An 11995-nucleotide genomic window follows, 5' to 3' on the forward strand; every position below is an offset into this window, starting at 1 on the left:
TGGTTCATTGATTGTGCTGCAAACTTGTCACGGTGTGGTCACAGAGCGGCGTGGTGTCTGTCGGCGTGTGAGGTGGAGGACCCAAAATGCAGGGAGGCAGGAGAACCACGGCAGGAGTGCGAGTTAGACTGACGAACTTTATTGTACCACAAACACTAACCAGGGTACTGGTTAGTATTAAATAAACAAAGAACTGAAAAGATACAAAATCAAAATGAGAGACAGAACTCCGGGGGTGACCGTGACAAGCGGCAATGATCCCACGCCGACTGATCACCACCCGGGAATTAAATACACCCACACTAATTAGGGACTAGTCACACCTGGGGCTAGGCACAAGTGGCTGAGGGCCCGGATTGGTTAACCCGCGGAAGGGCGGGAACCCACTCAGGGCTCTCAACCAAAGCCAGATCTTCCCAGACATGACAAAACTACACTAAAACGTTGATAGTTATTTGAATTGTCTTTTCGTACAAATGGACAATGAACTGTAATAAGAACCTATCTAGCGAAACATCAAAACTACATTATTTAAAGTAATGAAATAACGATTTTGATCTATACCAAACCAAAACCAGTATCAGTTGTGGCTATGCAGTTCTTTAAATGGTCACTGAATTCTGTGTAATGGCTGTAGTGGCCAGGCAACTTTAAGTTTTGGAAGCATGTAGAAGACGTGGGATGTTCCGCTCTCACCACCTCCACTTTCATATCTGGCATGGGTATCTCCCATCCCACCCAGAACTTTAGGAGCCTTTTAAAATTCTCTTGAGACTAAAAAAAAAGAAGAAGAAAAAGTGAAATTAAGTTGTGCATGCTATTAAGTAACAATAATCAATTAGATTACAGTTTTTGTAATTGTTTTTATTTTATTTATGGGTTTTTTTTGGGTGAAAAAAACAGGGGTTCTGCAACATCAGGGAAAAAAAGTGATCCCTGCTAGAGGATGATCATTTAAGAAAATCAAATCACAGATGTTCCTATAAATAACTGATTAAAATTCTGCCTTGTAGCAATATGTGTATGCTTATGCTTAATACTCATAATACAACTTGTGTTCATAAACAAGAAAAAATGGTTAAAACAAACTTTTAATTTTCAACCACATTTGAATATCTGCATTTATGCATTACAAAATGTGTACAAATATCAACATGTAATTTACCTGCCCTCACAAACTGACGCAAGTACCCCGTTATTCTACATCTACAGTCAATGGAGTAACCATCTTCATCCTCCAACCCAGATTCCTCAGGCCATTTGATTAGGTCCAAAACAACCTAGGACAGCAAATGAGACAACCATTATGGCACCATAGTTGGCATTGAACCAATTCATTCTATTTTACAATTTTCTCTCTAATTTATACAAATGGTCAATCCACACATGGGTGTTAATTGTGTGAATGCTGATGTTGTGGTTACAGCTTAACAATGAAATCTGTATCCTGCTGAGGGAAACAACATGTGATTGTTGATTTCTCGTCAGACTTTGTTCAAGGTTGGAATTGTTCACTGAGCTTTTACTATGCATAACTGTGATTTCCTACTGTGTGCCTGTTCATTGAACACACCCTAAGTCCAGTGCAGGAATGATTGCTGCTTTTTCTTCTGCTTCTTCACGAAAAACATTTGCTCTTGTCACAAAACGTTTCTAAAACTGAAAATTGAAAACCACACGTGTTTTTCATGTGCTTATTGAAAACATGCGTAGGCAATGCCAATGCTGTTGCATAGCTTGCGTGGACGTCCAGCGAGCACTACACTTAATAAGCTTAATTAGTGCTTTATGCTTCTCCACGAGCAGTGCACGTCCAGCGAGCGCTTCAGTGCGTGAAGCTATCTTCCTGCGCCCTCTCGCACACACGCTGAAAGAGGCGTGTTGCTTACTTAAGGCGTTTAATACATACCGGTAGATATAAAACAGAGTTGGTGGGCTGTCTCGTATTTATTTTTTTTAAATACCGGTACTAAGAAAAAAATTATACTGAGCTGTTTTTGACACCAAAACATCAAGGTACAGTACTGGCACCAGTATCCCGTGCAACACTATTTTCATTACACTTTTGCGAAATACTTGTATTTAGACATGTCTCAAAAACAATGAGAGCGTAAATTTTTTGGGGCGATATTTGCATTTTTTGAAATTACAGTGTTTCCATTAACAGTTTGCTTTTGCGCAACTTGCATTTTGCGCAAATCTGAGGGTAATGGAAACACACATATACAGAAGGAAACAAAACATTAAAAAACAATACAAGACTCAAGTGTAGAATTGTCTTTTAGGCTTACCTCCGCGTGATCGGCATTGTCACCCATATTTATGGTCCTCCTCCCAAGACCCGCTTCCAAGAGAAAAGTTTCCTCTTTTGGCGTTTTTTCTATGTTTGTTGATAGCAGACAGAACTGAAGTTCTATCAACTTACAGACAGAAACATTAAGAGGATTTGCCAAACTTCTTTTGCGCTTCTGACCTCGAGAAGCAAACACTGGGAAACATCTATGAAGCACAAAAAGTTTTTAATTAGTGAACATTAAATTGTCAAGGATCTAATATCTGTCAGTGACTCAAAGACAAATATATATTCTAAATATATTATATTTAATGCATTTTTTTAATTCAATGGTACAAAGTTGTTGTTTTTTAAAGCTACATACCACATGAGTACTCTCATTCTAAAATCGTAATATCGTTAACCAATGTAATATTGGCTTCCATTTTTCAAAAACAAGCTATCACATTGCAATGGTCACTTACCTCTGCATCTCTTGCTGCACTGTGCCTGGTCTGGCTATGACACTGCTGGTAGGCGTCATAGCTGCTGGTTGAACAGTGCGCTGGGATGTAGGTTGAGCAACAGGTGTAGAACTTGTGTTGCTTCCAAGCTGATGACTTAAGCAGTCAAGCAGCACACGGACTGCTGATTCCACATTTTGTGTATTCTGAAAATATAGAGATATGTGAAGGCTACATACAGCAATTAGAGACAGCTGCAACATGAGATTTTTGAGTGACTAAAAGGATGTGTTGTCACATGTGAAGAACAGCTGAAAAATGAAAAGATACATTAATTAAATAATTGTTTAATGGATCAAATACAAGACATTCCCAAAAAAGAGGGGGAAACAACCAACTACAGCACTACAAACCACACAAAAGGGCTCATCTCGATTGTCTTAATTGAAACATACAACTAGGAGCTCCAAATTGTCCCTCAAATCTTTGGAAGCAACTCAAAAGATGTTCTTATGCAGCCGTTTTAAGGAGGGAGTAAATTGTTTTAAAGACACATCTTGGAACAAGGATGGACCACTGAAAAGATTTCATGGGTCAGCTTAAGTAACGGGTCCGCCGATAGATCCTCTAAGGAAGTCATATAGCTTCTTGATGTTGAGGTTTGAAAACCAGCTGGACTGTAAATAATCCTAAACTAATATTGCATTGTTTATCATATTGGATAGTATATCATATTTCAGATTTAATATACAGTAAATATTTTGTTGCAGTATGTCTGTTTTTTTTGTGAAGTGTTTGATACTAATGACTTAATTATATGGGTGTTAAAAAAAAAAAGATTCAGCAATATATCACGAAATTACAGCGCACAGCACAATTCTTGAATCAATTTGATATGCGGCCGAATCTATTCTTAAACCTCAATTTTTTTAATGGAGATATTCAACCAAACGTCTTACTTTAGGGTTAGGGTTCATACGTTAAACATGGAATAATGTTATATTATATATGGACATTAAGCCTTAATATTTTATTTCAATGCTGTTCAAACATCAAACAGATTTCAACAGATTGTTTGTTAAATACAGTGGCTCACAGTTATGAGCCTGAAGTTTAGTATTAGTAAATAAATAAATGTTCATACTAATCTTACAGTGTACACGTACAAGTTTACGGATGAGTATTTTCTAAATTTGAGTTAAAAACAAACAAACACACGCAATAAACAACTTATAGATTTGTATCAGGATTAATTGGTATTGAATAGAATCGTGACCTATGAATCATGATACGGATCAAATCGCCACGTACTAAGCAATTCACACCCCTACTTAATTACACTGGCTCATGATTACCACATCTAAGAAAGTAATACCACCTACGCCTGAGGTATTTGTCAAATGACACAATCAAGGGATGACGTCTCATTTTCCTGAATTATTTACAAAAGGCCAGGTTTTTTTTTTAAAGGTTGGTTGGGTTATTCGAAATGCTTGTCCTGTTTAGTGTAACAGTAGTAATAGTACGGCATCATAACTGATCAATTAATATTAAAAATGGAAACTCCCATTAGTCCATTAGTTGTTATGTAACTATTGTTTATATATATATATATATATATATATATATATATATGCTATACATATAAACTTGCTACCGGTAACTCCCCTAAATTAAACTACATCAGGCTCACAACTTTGCGTTCAGACTACTGCATAACTATTACTTTGACAAGAACCGCACCAGGCCCATGGTGTGCGTGCTGAATAATGTATGCAAAGCAGACCTGAAAAGAACTCAGACGTTGAGTTAAAGCTACGAGACGCTCAAGGAAGCGCTGGTGAACTATATGTCGACCACCCACTTAAAAAAAAACCCATTAATGTCAAGACAGTAGCGATATTCCGCTCACCTGCTGCTGCAGCGAAGAGCTGTTGCTCTGATCGGTCATTTTTCTAGAAGGCAAAACAAGATAAAGTACACTATGGAGTCAAATGTGTACATACATAACATCGATTCGGTGATTCTTCCCTGCAGTACCTGTCAATGTGTTATACATTATTAACATTTTTAATACTTTATTTCATATATTAACCATTGTTATACATTATTAACATTTTAATTCTTTATATTAACCATGTGGAAATGTTTTATAGATGTGAAGTAGGTAAAATAGTTTTGAACTCAGTATAATTTGACCTTAAGGTGGGACCCATTGTTTGGTCTAGAAGTTCCTTCTCTGTGCGAAAACACATTTCTGTTCGTGAGAGAGAGCGCACACTCATATAACTATGTTACATTAGGAGCTGTTGAGTTCAACTTGTTTGTGAGATTTTGTTATGGGAGAAAGTACTGAGAAGTGCCTTGAAAGTATATTTTGACTAGAGATGAATACAGCTGTATCTGTGTGCTGAGAACTCTGTTTTTCAACCTGTATTTTTCCATTATATAACACATTAACTTATTCATGAGGGGCGGTGTTGGAGACACTGTTCTTGCGATTTGATTGTAATAAAGTGTGGGCTCTTCGAAAGAGGAGTAGCATTATTGATCTGAAACTGTTGGAGTTTGATTCAATGATGTAACGGAGATCTCCGGAATAAATCATCCTGCGCAGGAACTCTGTTCATTTCTTATCCCATAATTTGATTTATTGGACACGCAAAAGTATGGATTTTTAATATACCTTCTTCAGATGGTGACAACCTGACGACAAAGACGTTTGACGGTTGTGGCGTTCGCGGACGGTTTGAATTCCTGGCGCCATATTAACTGAGGTAAGTGGAGTAATTATCCACGTTTAAGGAATTCTTTCTGTTTGGGACCGCTCCGGCCGCCATACGTTTTGTAAATAACTAAATCGAAGGTGGGATTTGTGTGAACAGAGGTATAAGTTTAAATTGTTTGGTTGTATGGAGTCCATGATTGTGGATTTTCCTACGGTATTTGAAAAATACACATGTGGTGACGAGCAATATTTATGAAGATGCTGTCACGTTGAATTGAGTGCAACTGCATGGGGAAGTCAGCTTAAAAAGCATTTTGTTTTTATAAGCGTTGGATATTTGGATAATTGGTTTGAAATCCATATATATGTGTTGAAGTTGTTTGGATAAGTGGTTTGAAGTCCACATATATGTGTTGAAGTTGAGAGGAAGTCAGCTTAAAAAGCATTTTTGTTTTTATAAGCGTTAGATATTTGGATAATTGGTTTGGAGTCCATATATATGTATTGAAGTTGAGGGGAAGTCAGCTTGAAAAGCATTTTTGTCTTTACAAGAAAAGCATTTTGTTTTTACAAGCGATAGATTCTTGGGTAATTAGAAATGATCCTTGAATAAAATAAAGTCAGCGGATAGACGCAGCAGAGAGTACGGCTGCTGTTATGTAATCGTGACAAGATGTTTGCTCAACTTATGGAAGTCAGATTGACATAAAACGGACTTAATATGCCGCTTTAAGATCAATCGCTAGGTCTTTTGAATAATTGGTTATTGATATTGTTAGACAAGATATATTTGCTCAACTTATGGAAGTCAGACCGACATAAGAATATTTGGAACGCCTTAAGATCGGTCGATAGGTCTTGGAATATTCGGTTATTAAAATTCTTAGACAATACTGTTCAGCTGTGACAAGAACAGTTATCCGGATTTTATGATGCAGCCATCATCACAAAACATCCTGCCAATACCTGATGGAGAGGGGAGGTTCCTGGCGCCACCTGTTGCCACAATGACTGTGCCATCATATACAAATGTGATAAAAGAAAAACTGCTCCACTGCCCAATGCACACAATGCTCCGCACGAACTGTCCTATGAAAAACTGCTCCATATGCTCTGCACAAGCGTCCTTAAAGCATTCCTGCGTCCAGAACTGTCCACTACGATGGTGACTCAACCCCACAAACAATGCTTTCCTTGAATTTGTGATACCAGACCATATGATGTGATACTGACTGTTTACACTGCACTCTATTTTTGACAGATATAAGGTGATAACATTTACAGTAAAACATTTCGTAAATATAATGAACTGATTGACAACACTATATACACACAGATTTATTACATTTTAAAAACGTTTGATGTCTATTTTGATTTGATCTGATTTGTTTATCTCTGTCTATTTTAAAACAGTCAGCTTTTTGGACAAACATCAACAAGGGGGACTAGCAAGCTTAATGATAACATTAAAACTAAGGGCAACTTTATGTATTAATAATAATTGATGAATTGGCTGAAAACTGAGATTCTTTGTAAAATTCATTGGCATAAGCTACAATATTTTTATAGTACAAAAGATAATACAGGTAAATTTCGTCTGGTTTCAGAAATTGAAACAGCTAATATGAATACAGATAAGATACAATTTATTTCAATCTTAATTATTATATTTTACTTTTTTAAGTTTGGTCTTCTAGTGTTTTCCCGAATTCTCTTTTGAAATTTAAATAGTTGCTTGGGACACATTGTCGAATTTGCTGGTTAAATGTAAAATTTTCCCCTCTTTCTAAACAAAAAGCAAGCAAAATTTATTTACTGCAAAACTTTATATATTAGTCTGAAAAATTCTCTAAAGCGATCTTTTTCAGATGGGGGAATTATTGGTTGGTCTTGGTATATCGTCGCGAAGGACACAAACAGTCCATGTTAAATAAATACATTTAAAATTAAAAGTTAGTCTTAATGCGATAATTATAGATAGTCTGTGAGAATGAATTTTACAGGAGGACAATTGGGGATTTCCTTGACCATGGAGAAGGAGTAAGTTTTGGCAGAGACGGCGAAATTAAGGTGAATATGTTCCATTTCTATTTCTATTTTTCCCCTGGGGCCCTGGGGTTAGATGTTATTTTTTTATTTTATTTGTTGACGAAAGTTGCATTTATTTAATGGCCGGAAGCACATCCATGCTATATCTATAACAATAAATATTATAATAAAACATTCCAATAATTATTACATTCTGTAAACAAAATTGGCCTCGTCAGATTTGAACTGGCTAAAGATTTTTATTTTTTGCATTTAAGAATGTGCTCAGGTCATTAAAGTCAGCCAAAGGCTGGATCCTAATTGAATGTCACAACAAACAGAATTTTTTCCCACAGGAGAGGCCTACAGAACTTTACTAACATTTACTAACTCCTAACTATATAACACTACCAAAATGCTCTTTCAAAAAGAAGGGATGTGAATAAATGTTTATTAGTGACTAAATGAAAATATTTTGCACCCAGATGAGGTGATGAAAAGGTCAATCTAGTCCAGTCCACGCGGCACCTGGTTCCACATCTTGCCTATTAGACCAGCCGGAGGTCCGCCTTCTACTCAACCCCCACCTTCAGGAGCCAGCCACCACCGGGAATCAACAGAGAGACCAGCCAGCTGCTCCAGTGACCAGACGTGCCAGCCGAGAGGCCATTCAACTGCTTCCAGTTTCCACCAGATGAGCTGAGGATTACCCAATGGAGATAGGAGGAATGTGTCCCTTTTCCGGGGCGTTCCACAAAGAATGAGTCACAACTTGGGAAGATAAATCCCGGTGATCAATCTTGCATCTCTGGCAGTTGGAGAGAGGCTGAAAGACCCTCTTCACAAAAAAAAAAAAGGCTCTGTTCGACCTGCTAGAGGGGCCTGCTGAATGCTGCTCATGATACCTGAATGCACCATTTACACAAGAAAATAAAGAAAGTGACAACTGTTTAAAAAATAAAAAAATATATATATAAAAAATAAAAACCTGCACAGACCATTCAACAAAGACCTTCATCACGAGATGGCTGCTTCGAAGAGACAATGCGTCTTCAATTGCGTCTGCACCATGACACTCTTTCTTATACTGACTGTTATGCCAATTTTGTGTTTTTGGGATCCCCTATCCACAACTGTGAATGTAACCACAAGAATTCGTGTTAAGCGAGACATTAACTTTCCACACATTCCCTGGGTCATATCCAAAACGTATAATGACTCAGTTACTGTGACAGTTGCCCCAAACACGAACACTTCTGTCAAAATTCCCATTACATCATTGAAGGAATATGGGTGAAATATTGGTGGTATTTGACAGGGAATGTTGCGCAACTAGATTGGGGCACTTTTATAACCACCCAGAGTGGACAATATAGGCCACCGGGAAAGAGCAAGGAGGCTGTCTTCTTTTCTAAAAGGATAACACTGCGTAAAATGGGAGGTCAACTTGAATTGACCTTTTCCATTCCCGACGGGAATATACGACCGGCTAATGTAACTCTATATAACACCTCCTGTTTTGGATTACTGTTATGGGCGTGGTCCTGTGGAGCTGACCCACGTTTTCCCATTCTAATCTGTGTAAATAAGACTATGAGTAAGATAGACCAACCAAAAATGACTAAATACTCGAGGAGAATGGGGTAAAAGCTGCAAGTGTACCGATTGATGGTGTAATTGAATGGTTTCGTGTTACAACAGGAGTGTCCAAAGGCAGCAACAACTGGCTACTGCTGGCGAACGAGGCAGGACACGCCTCTGGTAAGGATTGTGTGGTATGTGTGGGACCACGACCTTTATTGCGAGTAATCCCGGCTAAAATCGAGAAACAATGTATAATGGAAATTATGAATAAAACTGTCCCAAATACCAAATGCTCTCAATGGGACAAGGTGTTTCCACTCGTGAATTGGCAGACAACCAAACCAATATTTTCAAATGAAATTGCAGATGGTAATTTTTCATGTATTAAAATGACAGGTACCGGAGAACAATTGGGAGAACTAAATCACATTTCACACTGCACTACAATAATAAATGTGGGTCAAAAGTTCAAGCCTCAATCAAGAGCTGACATTTGGTGGTGGTGTGGAAATAATCAAATATTTGACAAGTTGACTTGGAATGTGAAAGGATATTGCGCTCTCATTTCCCTCCTTCTGCCAGTACAACTTTTCCCCACCTCGGTTGATAACCTTTTACAAATGATTGACACTTGGGAACCACAAACTTCACCTCCTTTTCAGAGAATCAAACGATCTTCTTGGCAACAGCAAAATGTCCCCACCTACATTAATGCAATTGGAGTACCAAGAGGTGTGCCAAATGAGTACAAATTGACTAATCAAATAACTTCGGGATTTGAATCCCTAATTTGTTGGTGGTGCACCATTAACAAAAACGTAGACAGAATTAATTATGTGCATTACAATGTACAAAGACTAAGAAATTGGACTCAATCTGGTTTCGAGGCTGTACATGGCCAATTGGCTGCCACATCTTTGATGGCTTTTCAAAACCGAATTGCACTAGATATGTTATTGGCAGAAAAGGGAGGAGTTTGCTCAATGTTTGCAGATCAATGTTGTACCTTCATTCCTAATAATACTGCACCGGATGGAAGTTTAACTATTGCAATTGAAGGACTCCGGACACTCAATAGAAAGATGAATGAACACTCTGGTATAGATACTTCAATATGGGATAATTGGATGACTGTATTTGGCCGCTACAAAACCTTAATTTCCACAATTTTGATATCTGTTGCTGTATTTATGGCTCTGTTAACAATATGCGGATGTTGTTGTATACCCTGTATACGTTCACTTTGCATTATTTCGGCCGCGATTGAAAAACAGGACGTACGAAATAAGTCTTCTTATATGATAATGGAGTCTGTTGCTTCCTCAGTCCTGCCTACTGCAACATCCGATGCAGATCCTGCTGGAATCTTTGTGTAAAAATGTTTAAATGTTTAGTTATTGGGCTTTGTTTAAGAAAGCCCAAAGGGCGGACTGTTATACATTATTAACATTTTTAATACTTTATTTCATATATTAACCATTGTTATACATTATTAACATTTTAATTCTTTATATTAACCATGTGGAAATGTTTTATAGATGTGAAGTAGGTAAAGTAGTTTTGAACTCAGTATAATTTGACCTTAAGGTGGGACCCATTGTTTGGTCTAGAAGTTCCTTCTCTGTGCGAAAACACATTTCTGTTCGTGAGAGAGAGCACACTCATATAACTATGTTACATTAGGAGCTGTTGAGTTCAACTTGTTAATGAGATTTTGTTATGGGAGAAAGTACTGAGAAGTGCCTTGAAAGTATATTTTGACTAGAGACAAATACAGCTGTATCTGTGTGCTGAGAACTCTGTTTTTCAACCTGTATTTTTCCATTATATAACACATTTACTTATTCATGATGGGCGGTGTTGGAGACACTGTTCTTGCGATTTGATTGTAATAAAGTGTGGGCTCTTCGAAAGAGGAGTAGCATTATTGATCTGAAACTGTTGGAGTTTGATTCAATGATGTAACGGAGATCTCCGGAATAAATCATCCTGCGCAGGAACTCTGTTCATTTCTTATCCCATAATTTGATTTATTGGACACGCAAAAGTATGGATTTTTAATATACCTTCTTCAAATGGCGCATTTGTCAGCGACATGAATTCGTTTGTTAGCCAGCTAACTTAATACAAGAAATAACAATTTTAACCAACACAGGGGAGCAGCGCACTTCACCATTCTTGGCATATAATAAAGTAGTTTAGTTGTTCATTGTTGTCATATAGCCACAGTATTCCAAAGCATGAGATGCAATTAAGTCCGTTGCGCCAGAAATGACGATAACGACTAGACTGCTTTAGCATGAAATCAAATGCCAGCTAGCTAGAAAGCGAAATATGTGATGCTAATCATAAAAACAGGTTGGATGACCAGCGTTTAAACAACAATATTTGAAAGAATGATGAAGTAACATAATACTTACCTTGTAATATCAGAAACCAATAGAGACTAGTGATGTGTCGGTTGCGAACGAACCGGCTCTGAGAGCAGGATCTTTGACGTGAACGACGGACCCGGCTCCTGACTACTGGGAGCCGGCTCCTGACTACTGGGAGCCGGCTCCTGACTGTCACTACTGGGAGATGCTTTTTTTTTCCTCGCTCTTTTTTTTTCTCTCTAACGCCGCATTTGATTGGTGAGCATGTGTGTGTGTGTGTGTGTGTGTGTGTGTGTGCGTGTGTGTGTGTGTGTGTGTGTGTGTGTGACGCCTCGGTGTCTGCGCTCAGCGCTGAGCAGCAGGAGGGGGAAGGGGTTGATTGGTGAGTGTGTGTGTGTGTGTGTCTGTGTTTGTGTGTGTGTGTGTGTGTGTGTGTGTGTGTGTGTGTGTGTGTGTGTGTGTGTGTGTGTGTGTGTGTGACGTCTCTGTGTCTTCTGCGCTCAGCGCTAAGCAGCGGAGGGGGGGAGGCTCACACGACAGCACG

General features: G+C 38.2%; 1 long non-coding RNA gene across 1 annotated transcript; it reads right to left on the minus strand.

The window, feature by feature from the left end:
- Positions 1-23: 23 nt before the first annotated feature.
- LOC144050241 (uncharacterized) lies at positions 24-11645 on the minus strand. The gene is made up of 6 exons (XR_013293818.1): positions 11497-11645; positions 4649-4691; positions 2758-2942; positions 2292-2499; positions 1166-1280; positions 24-774 (listed from the first exon to the last, which is right to left on the minus strand). It is a non-coding gene; the product is annotated as an uncharacterized LOC144050241 (long non-coding RNA).
- Between the last annotated feature and the right edge of the window lie 350 nt (positions 11646-11995).

Source organism: Vanacampus margaritifer, chromosome 4 (assembly GCF_051991255.1).
Source record: "Vanacampus margaritifer isolate UIUO_Vmar chromosome 4, RoL_Vmar_1.0, whole genome shotgun sequence".
Lineage (NCBI taxonomy): Eukaryota > Metazoa > Chordata > Actinopteri > Syngnathiformes > Syngnathidae > Vanacampus > Vanacampus margaritifer.